At 39.4% G+C, this 9,488-nt stretch overlaps 1 pseudogene; it reads left to right on the top strand.

Moving 5' to 3' along the window:
- The first annotated feature begins 3,368 nt into the window (after positions 1–3,368).
- Positions 3,369–4,888, top strand: LOC101413321 (F-actin-capping protein subunit alpha-2-like; annotated as a pseudogene).
- The last annotated feature ends 4,600 nt before the right edge of the window (positions 4,889–9,488 follow it).

Here is a 9,488-nt window from a genome sequence, read left to right as displayed (position 1 = left end):
CATAGCTTTGCTTCTTTTATTTTAAGAAAGGATTTGAATAAACTTTTGCCTTGAAAGAGCAGATATGGTGGCCATGGTCCTGTTCATTCTTGTAGGAGGGAGCAGAGAAAAAGAATACTCAGGATTTCATATCAGAAAAAATGGGCGAATGGACCCAGATATAGTTACGTTCTAATATGGTTCTGATCAGTGCTTGACAAATTGATATTTCCTGATTGCCAAAGGACTGGTAACCAGTGCAAATAATTGTGGGATTGCAGAACCTTTGCTCATGTAATTCTACATTGTTGTGGTCTTGTCTGCCATTTCTCTAGTGCCACGTCTCTAAGGCAAGTGTGTGTGGGGTGGCCTCATCTGTCTCTTTAACTCGTAAGTGGCCATCCAGCTGTCATGAGCTAGTGCTCTAAATTGACCAGTAGCTTCAAAGCTGGATCGGACTTATTTCCCAAAGGTAGGGTGTAGTTACTCACCTGCCAATCATTAGCTAGAGAGAGTACTGTTGAGGGAGTTACACACCTCAGTTTCACCTAATTAGGAGTTTGGCAAGCATCAGGATACTAGCTGTCTATCATAAATATTGTTCTAAGGCAGTTTAAATTGCTGGAATTGGGGAGCCTATTAATATAGAACTCTTCTTGTTATAAGTGACAGAATTCTACCTAACCTAGCTTAAATATAAAAGGGGATTTATTGGCTCACATAATTAGGCTTAGTGGTGAACCTCTGGGCACAGATCCCTCTCCCTGTCTTTCATTCTGCTTGTCTTTGTGCTCAGAAAAGCACTCCCCAAAGAGTGGCAAAGAAGCCCAGTGGCAGCTGCAGCCTGAAGTCTGAACACCCTTAATAGCAAGAGAACATCTCTGAAAAATAACAGCGAAGTTGCAGGAGGCTCTTTGTTGCCCTGGCTTGTGTTAAGTTCCCACCGCTGGAGCTGGGGCTGGGATGAGACCAGTCGCCATTGACCACATGGGGTGAGAGCTGGGGATGTGAGAATTCCCAAAGAATAAGAGAGGTTCTGATATCAAAGAATGGAGAATGGATGCTAGGTATGCAAAAGCAAAGAATTCTGGTCTTTTGTTGGTTTGTTGGTAAGTCCTTGACAGAGTGGAAGAAGTTTCAGAATTAAAAGTAGAAGTAACAGAGGTCTGACTGTCTGAGCCTGACTAGGGTGGAGCAGATGAGGTGAGCAAAACAAGTGAGAGAAACCACATAAAGATTTAGGTAAAACACTGAAACTATATTGAACAGACCTGTATTACCCAGAGAATAATGGTGAACATTTGGAAGAAGGAGGCCTTATCAGAGGCTATAAAAGATGTTTTGACTGATGTGTTTGTCTGCTGCAATCTCATATCTTTCTTTTTTAAAAATGACCTTTATTTACAAGGAAAACTATGTGTTAAAATACAATCAGTGATGTTTGGTTGTGGAAAAGTTCTCATATAGGTCATTTGTCAAAAGAAAAACGCCCTAAGCAGAATGAGATGAGGAAGAATTTAGTTGAAGCTGTTACTGGAGTTCATTTAGGTTCTTGACTTACGCTGCAAAAATGAATTTCAAGAGCACATCAGGTGAGTTAGGCCAGTAATTTATTCAGGTAGAGAGGGATGAGAAATGGGAGAAAATAACAGATCATGGGTCCCAGGTAGAGAGGAAGGGGGTGAAAAGTGGTCAAGCTGGCTGATTTACAGACTACAATTCCCCATTATAGATTATAAATGCCCAGGTTTACTTGCGTGGCCACATGACAGGAAAAATGACCAAAGCGGTGCACAGAGGGCAGGAACGGTTCTAGAGATGAGGGCACGGGAGAGCAAGTGCTCATTTAGGCCTCGTGCAACTTTTTGAACTGTTGATTATTCTACCGCTTTGCTAATGGCAAGGAAGGGGTTCCAACTGTTTGCTGTTTTGATTGATTATCCCACCCATCAATTCCCCATGAGGGCCCAATGATAAAGCCCTTAGGGAATATCCAGGGCTTTTCCTGCCTTCGAGAAGAAGTCTTTGTTCTGGAGGGCATGATCTTGGGGGTGGGGGTCTTCCAGCAGCCATCCTGGAGGTTATTGATGTCCACGTGGACTTCTTGTCAGGTTCCAGATCCATCTATTGATTCCCTAATTTACTAGCCTGCTTCAAAGCTATTATTACTAGTGGAACATAATCTGAAAATAAGTTTCTATTATTGACCAACGCTTTACAATTTACTAAGTACTTTCCCTTTCTTACTTCATTTTAGCTTCATGATCATTCTGTGATGGTAGAGGGACTGGCAGTATTACACCTATTTCACATATGAGGAAATTTGCAATGTGCAGCTGGCTCCATCCTAAAGGAAGGCTAACAATTCTCTGGCTAAAGGACCCCCAAAGGGGACCCCGCTTAATGAAGATGACTTTACTGGGAGCCAGTTGGCAATCGTGTGCTTCAGGATCCTGCCAGCTCCCCTCTTAGCTGCAGGCCTGTGAGCAGGACGGAGACTCAAGGTAACCAGAGCGGGTTTAAAACACCCCAGTTCATACTGAGTTCCGTAGGTCCAGGGAGAGAAGGTTTTCCCGAGGCTTCTTTTAGAAATTATTTTGGCAGTGACTATCTTTGAAAAATCCTGAGCTGTAAGAGCAAAGAAAATCTTTTAGAGTTCATACCATTTGCTTTTTGCTGGATGTGAGGTGACAAGGTCTTGACATTTTTTAATTTGGGCATCTTAATTTATATATTTTTACATTTTTTCAATAGGTGGCAGCATGCCCTCTCATTTAACAAGTATATTTTTAAAAGAACAAATTAAGTGAAAAACTTCTGTTCAGAAATTAAAATTCAGTAATAATAAAAAATGTTCCCTATAATACACCATGAATGTATTGGTCATAGTCATGAACCAAATTATTTAACATGTTTTTTCCATCAGTAGTAACTTTAGAAAAAAAAATATAGCACTGACACTTCTGCTTTGAACTATAATGCTATCTTATTGACTGGCCTCATTGGAGACTCTTAGTAGTTGGAAAAGTAAAAACAATGTTGATCACTTTCCAGCATACCACTTTGTGGCTGGTTCTCTATCCTATCTCCATCCTGGCCACACCCTTTCCTTCTCCACCTTCATCAGAAGGACCAGTTTCTATCTCTTATCTCTTTTCAAGATTGATTTATCAGTCAACAGATGCAAATATTTTAGTTCCATTCACAATGGAGTTTCTCCCAAGAGACCTTCCCAGGAATGGTTGGTTCCAACTGAATCAAACAAGAGAGAGGCTTACTAGACACTTGGAAGTGACTGTCCTACATTCTAAAGAGAATGAAGAGACGCCTGCCCCTGCCTTGGCGGGGGCGCGCGTCACGGAGGACTGCCCGGAAAGGGGTAAGTCAGGTGGCCGCTGCCGCCGCGGTTTGTCGCCGGAAGGAAGATGGCAGATCTGGAGGAGCAGTTGTCTGACGAGGAGAAGATATTGCATTTTTTACAAGTTGAAGTTTTGTGACAACCCTATGTCAAGCAAGTCTATCAGCACCATTTTTCTAACAGCATGTGCTCACTTCATGTCTCTGCGTCACAATTTAATTAAGGTGCATATAGCAGCAAAATTGATCATTCATGCCCCTCCTGGAGAATTTAATGAGGTGTTTAATGATGTTCGGTTACTGCTTAATAATGATAATCTTCTCAGGGAAGGAGCAGCCCATGCATTTGTACAGTATAACTTGGACCAGTTTACTCCTGTAAAAATTGAAGGTTATGAAGATCAGGTATTGATAACAGAACATGGTGACCTGGGAAATGGAAAGTTTTTGGATCCAAAAAACAGAATATGTTTCAAATTTGATCCCTTAAGAAAGGAAGCAACTGATCCAAGACCCTATGAAGCAGAAAATGCAATTGAATCGTGGAGAACTTCTATAGAAACTGCTCTGCGAGCTTATGTTAAACAGCATTATCCGAATGGAGTCTGCACTGTATGTGGTAAAAAAAAATAGAAGGAGGGGAAATGGACTTTGGCCCAGTGGTTAGGGCGTCTGTCTACCACATGGGAGGTCTGCGGTTCAAACCCCGGGCCTCCTTGACCCGTGTGGAGCTGGCCATGCGCAGCGCTGATGCGCGCAAGGAGTGCCGTGCCACAAAGGGGTGTCCCCTGTGTAGGGGAGCCCCACGCGCAAGGAGTGCACCCGTAAGGAGAGCCGCCCAGCGCGAAGGAGGGAGCAGCCTGCCCAGGAATGGCGCCGCCCACACTCCCCGTGCTGCTGACGACAACAAAAGCGGACAAAGAAACAAGACGCAGCAAATAGACACAGGAAAACAGACAACCGGGGAAGGGGAGGGGAATTAAATAAAAAATAAAAAAATATAGATGGACAGCAAACCATTATTGCATGCATAGAAAGCCATCAGTTCCAAGTAAAAAACCTCTGGAATGGTCGTTGGTGGTCGGAGTGGAAGTTTACAATCAGTCCTTCAGCCACTCAAGTGGTTGGCATCTTGAAAATTCAGGTTCATTATTATGAAGATGGTAAGAAGCTAGATGGTAAGAAGAAGATGAAGAAGCTAGTGAGTCATAAAGATATACAAGATTCCCTAACAGTTTCTAATGAGGTATAAACAGCAAAAGAATTTATTAAGATAGAAGCTGCAGAAAATGATACCAGACTGCCATCAGTAAGAATTATCAGACAATGTCGGATACTACTTTCAAAGCCTTATGTCGACAGTTGCCAGTTACACGCACTAAGATTGATTGGAATAAGATCCTTAGCTACAAGATTGGCAAAGAGATGCAGAATGCATAAAACGAACATTGCATGACTGGATCATTTTAGTGTCTTTGCATTTTAAAAAAATTGTTGCAAAAGTATTCAGAACTGTCAAGCTGCTCAGTTAGATGAGCTGTTGCTGTTTAAAATCACTGTAATTAATTAGTTTGGTTAGAGCACAAAGTTTAGCTAATCAACCATTACTTTTCATTTCTTTTGTTCAAAGAATATTGAAAATCAGTTTAGTTTAAATGACTTTTACTTTCTGTTAACACTTTCTTATAATGAAGAGATGATTCCTCTAGTTTATGGTTAAAAGTTTTTCAAAGTGTTTCAAAAATGTTTTACTTACTAGAACTCTAAAATTGTTATCTTTTGATTTATGAAGTGGGTAATTTTTGATATTTGCCCATTTCTTTTTAATGGGGTCAATAATGGACATTGTAGTATAAGGTGGTTGATGGATTTAGCCGTATATGCTGCTAAAGATGTTGTCTACCTTTTCCCTTCACCTCCTCCAGGTATGTAAGATTGAGATTAGAGTGAAAGCATTTTCTATATCATGTTTAAGCCTTTCAAGGAGGTTATTTAGCTAGCTTAGTGTTTAACTAAACTTTTTAAAAATAAGGTCAAGGTCTAATGCTGTTTTAAGATTCTGAAATTAAATGAAGATATTTCAAAAATGCATTTAATGCTTTTTTTCTTGTGACAGTTATGCAAATTAGCTTGAATTCCGTATGAGCCTGAGTTATTTTTATCATAAAGCCACAAATGTATTATAACACAGAAAATTTTAATATATATATAATCCTGAAAAAAAAAAAAAAGAACGAATATCCCGCTCAGGCATGCTGTGATGCCTGTCTTGGCATGGGTGAGTATGCAAGGAGGAGGTAGCAGGTCCTCTTGGCACATGGGACAGATTGCTCACATTGGAGACTCATACTCTCTTGCTTGAGTGCTCACTCTTTGTGCTGTAAATATGTTTATCTCCAAAAGATGGACTCCTTTGGGATAACTGAATTTAAAGAGAAATTAAATTGCAGCCCAAAAGGAAATAACTTATATAAAGTTATATCTTGAATATATATATACTTATACATAGTCTTATACGAGCCTATATATCCTAACTTTCCTGAAGATTCCTCTATTGTGATAATGAAATTAATCTTGCCCTAAGCCTGCTTTTTGTTTTAAAAGTAAACTTTTAAAAGGAAACGAAAATCAATCTTACCCTAATAGACATAGTTGATGCCTGCCTAGATCCCCTTGGATCATTTTACCAGCCCTCTGGGCTCATCTCTCATCTTCTGCATGCTTTTGTGATAGCCTGTACTTGGGACACTCATAAGATTGCCCTCAGGCACCAGAACAGCCTCACCTGTAGAAGATGGTGGAAGACTGGCAGAGGATGACTGGCTAGCATGGCAGTGCTAGACCTGGACCCTTTGCCAGGGCGAGACACAAAGTCTGGTGTAGTTTGCGCCCAGGTGCTCCCTGCAGCAGCACTTCCACTGAAATCTCACCCTTATTTGGTGTTCCCCTGCTTTTCCCATTGCTTTACTGGCTTCTCCTGGGAGGATTTCCTTAGTAAATCACTTGCACCTGAACCCTTGGCTTAGTGTATACTTCTGGTAGAACCCAACAGTCGTAGTTTTCTAAGATTACTATAACAAATACACAGACTCATTGGTTTAAACAACAGGACTTTATTATCTCATAGTTTCGGAGGCTAAAAGTCTAAAATCAAGATGTTAGTAGGATAAAGCATTCCCTGAAGTCTATAGCGTTTTGGTGGTAGCGTGTAGGCAATCTGCAATGCAGCCTCTGCCCCCTCCCATGACCATCTTTCTCTCCTGTCTCCTACTACTGTGTCCAAATTTTCTCTGCTTATAAGGAATCCAGTCATGGTGGATTAAGTTTGGCCTCACCTTAAGTGATAGGTTCTCAAAAGATCCTCTTTACAAATGGGCTCACAGCTGCAGGACTGGGGGTTAGGGTTTGAAAATGTCTTTGTAGGGGCATGATTCAATCCATAACACTGACCAAAGTATTTAATGTTGTTCAATTTTTTTCAGCCTTTCTCCAGTTCCCCACTCCTCTCATTCTTTCTTTTGAAAATTAGATTTAGGAAATTGCTTGAACTAAGATTATAAAGGGAAAATGTACAACAGCAAACTTTTCTCCCCAGTCAACCATCTTCCAGCCTAATAAGAACATAGTGACATGATCCAAGCTAGTTTAAAAAGATTATTTTAATGATGTTTACTTTTGACTGGGGTAAAAAAAAAAAATACCACAACCTAGAATCTTTCTTTGTGGTAACTACTGGATTTTTCCTTTACTCTTCTTCCCACTGTCCCTTACTCTTCTTCCCACTGTCCAACTTGGCATTTCTAGAACTTCCACGTCATCATTCATCTGATAGAGAAGATTTTTTATAAACACCATTACTGTTGTTTATTTTCAACTTTTTATTGATGTGTAATATAGAGAGAGAAAATGGTATAAATCATGTACACAGCTTAATGAGTTACCACAAAGTGAGTACCAGTTCCTTGGTCAAGAATGTAACATTACCAGCACCCAAGAAACCTCCCTGTGGTTGGCTAAATTATGTACTCCAAGAAACACACATTCTTAACCATAGTCCACAACCCTGTGTATGTAAACCCATTTTAAATAGGACCTCTTGAAAATAACTATTTTTAGTTAAAGTGTGGCCTAACTGAATGGTTGGAGGAGACCTTATACACAGAACCTGAAAGTCACAGAACAGTGAAAGAAGAGGACATCACCATGTGACAGGAGGCAGAGATACAAGCCAGAGAACCCTAAGTATTGCCAACAGCCAGCACCAGAACGTGCAGACTCTGGGATAAAGCAAGTCTGGTCAATATTATCTTGATTTTAGGTTTCTAGCTTCAAAACCATAAGCCAATAAATTCCTCTTGTTTAGGCAACCCATTGTGTGTGGTATTTGTCATAGCAACCTGTCAAACTAAGACTCTCCTTTCATATTCTCTTCCAATGACTACCTCCTTTCCCCTCCCCAAGGATAACTACTATGGACCTTCTGACACTATTGACACTATTCCAGAAATGGAATCATAAGATGTGTACACTTTTTTGCCTAGTTTTTTGTTTAACATATTTCTGAAAATCTGCCATGTAACTGTTCGTGTATTTATTGCTGTGCTGAATTCCACCATATATTATTCCACAATCTATTGATCTTTTTAAAATGAACAAAATAATCTTTAAAAATAATCTTCAAAATTATCTTTTTGTTATAAAGAATAAACACATTCTTTTGAGTGTTATCTTTGTTGTAAGGATCTTAAAGAGGATTAAATTGTTGCAAAAAAGGAAACAACTTGCAAAAAGCACATTAATGTACACATAGTTTTGTAGTACATACAGTCTCTCTTAGTGGTAGTGGGTCAGCATTGGCTTGATCTATTCAGTGGTCCTCAGCCTTGGTTCAATGGTAGCATCACCTGAGGAGTTTTACAAAATACCAATGGTCTGGTTCTATCCTCAGACATACTGATTTTTTTAAAAAAATTAAATAATAAGCAAGAGAATTTTTTATAAGAGCCTCAGCTTTGGCTGAGACCCTCTTGCCAATTGGTTAGGTAATTCAGTTGAACTGAGATCCATTTCAGCACTGTCTGAGAAAATTATCCTTGAGATCTTTTTTGTAGTCATGTGACTGCCATTTAATTTTATTTCTTCCTCATTCAACCTCACTGGAGGTGAAGAAAGTTTCCAGAGGATGTGGGCCTTCATCCTATTTAAAATTGCTCTCCTCATGCACTTAACAAATGGCCCTCTGCCTCTCTTTGTCCCCCTCCCCTGTTTGTGTTTCTGTGTAGCATATCTCCATAGAACTTCAGCTTTTCATTTAGAATGAAGGAAGGAAGGAGATGATAGCTAGAGCAAGTAAGAAAAGAAAAGAACTTACAACATATAAGAGAGATTTCTTAAAAAGAATAATATTTCATTATGAATGAAGGTAGGAAAAGAGTGGAGACTTATAAGTAGATGTACGGACACTTGGAATATTCTATTTTTGTAAGGGGTATAAGGATGTCATAGGGAAGAGTTTGGGTTGTATATTTGGAAAACATCAAGGTGTTTTATCTTTCAGCAAAAGAACTCTAGACAATGTAAACCTAGAAGACTTTTTAAGAAAAATATATTTGTTAAAATTTAAATGAAGAGTGGGAGAATATTTCTATTTTAACTTCAAAATTTGGATTGTTGAGGACCAATTTCAAAAATAAAGAAGAGGTGTGGTCATGTGATAAGAAGATGGGAAAAAATTTGCAGAAAATACAAGAAACCTAGAGATCAAGGACAAGCTGTAGTGTAGAAAATAAATATACACAAATTACATGATAAAGAGAAGGTAAACTCTGTGTTGGAAATTAAAACTCCATGGGAGAACTTCCAGCAGCAAATTAGAACCCATGATTTTTTTTCTACAAATGTGCAATGAGTTCATTCTATCTTCAAGGCCTTGTTCTGGGTACACAGGAGTGAACAAGATGGGAAAAAATCCCTGTCTACATTGAGTTTACATTCTAGTGGGGGACAAGAAATAACAAATAAATTATTAAAATACATATGTTGAAGGTGCTATGGAAAAAATAAAGCAAGGGTGTTAAGTGTGGGAAGTTGGGGTGGAGGTGCTGGTTGCATTTTAAATAGGGCAGTCAGAGAAGACCTGGCAGAGAAAATGA

The sequence above is a fragment of the Dasypus novemcinctus genome, chromosome 1, assembly GCF_030445035.2.
Source record: "Dasypus novemcinctus isolate mDasNov1 chromosome 1, mDasNov1.1.hap2, whole genome shotgun sequence".
Classification (NCBI taxonomy): domain Eukaryota; kingdom Metazoa; phylum Chordata; class Mammalia; order Cingulata; family Dasypodidae; genus Dasypus; species Dasypus novemcinctus.
The sequence above is the reverse complement of the archived record's forward strand: the minus strand, read 5'-3'. Positions and strand labels throughout refer to the sequence as shown.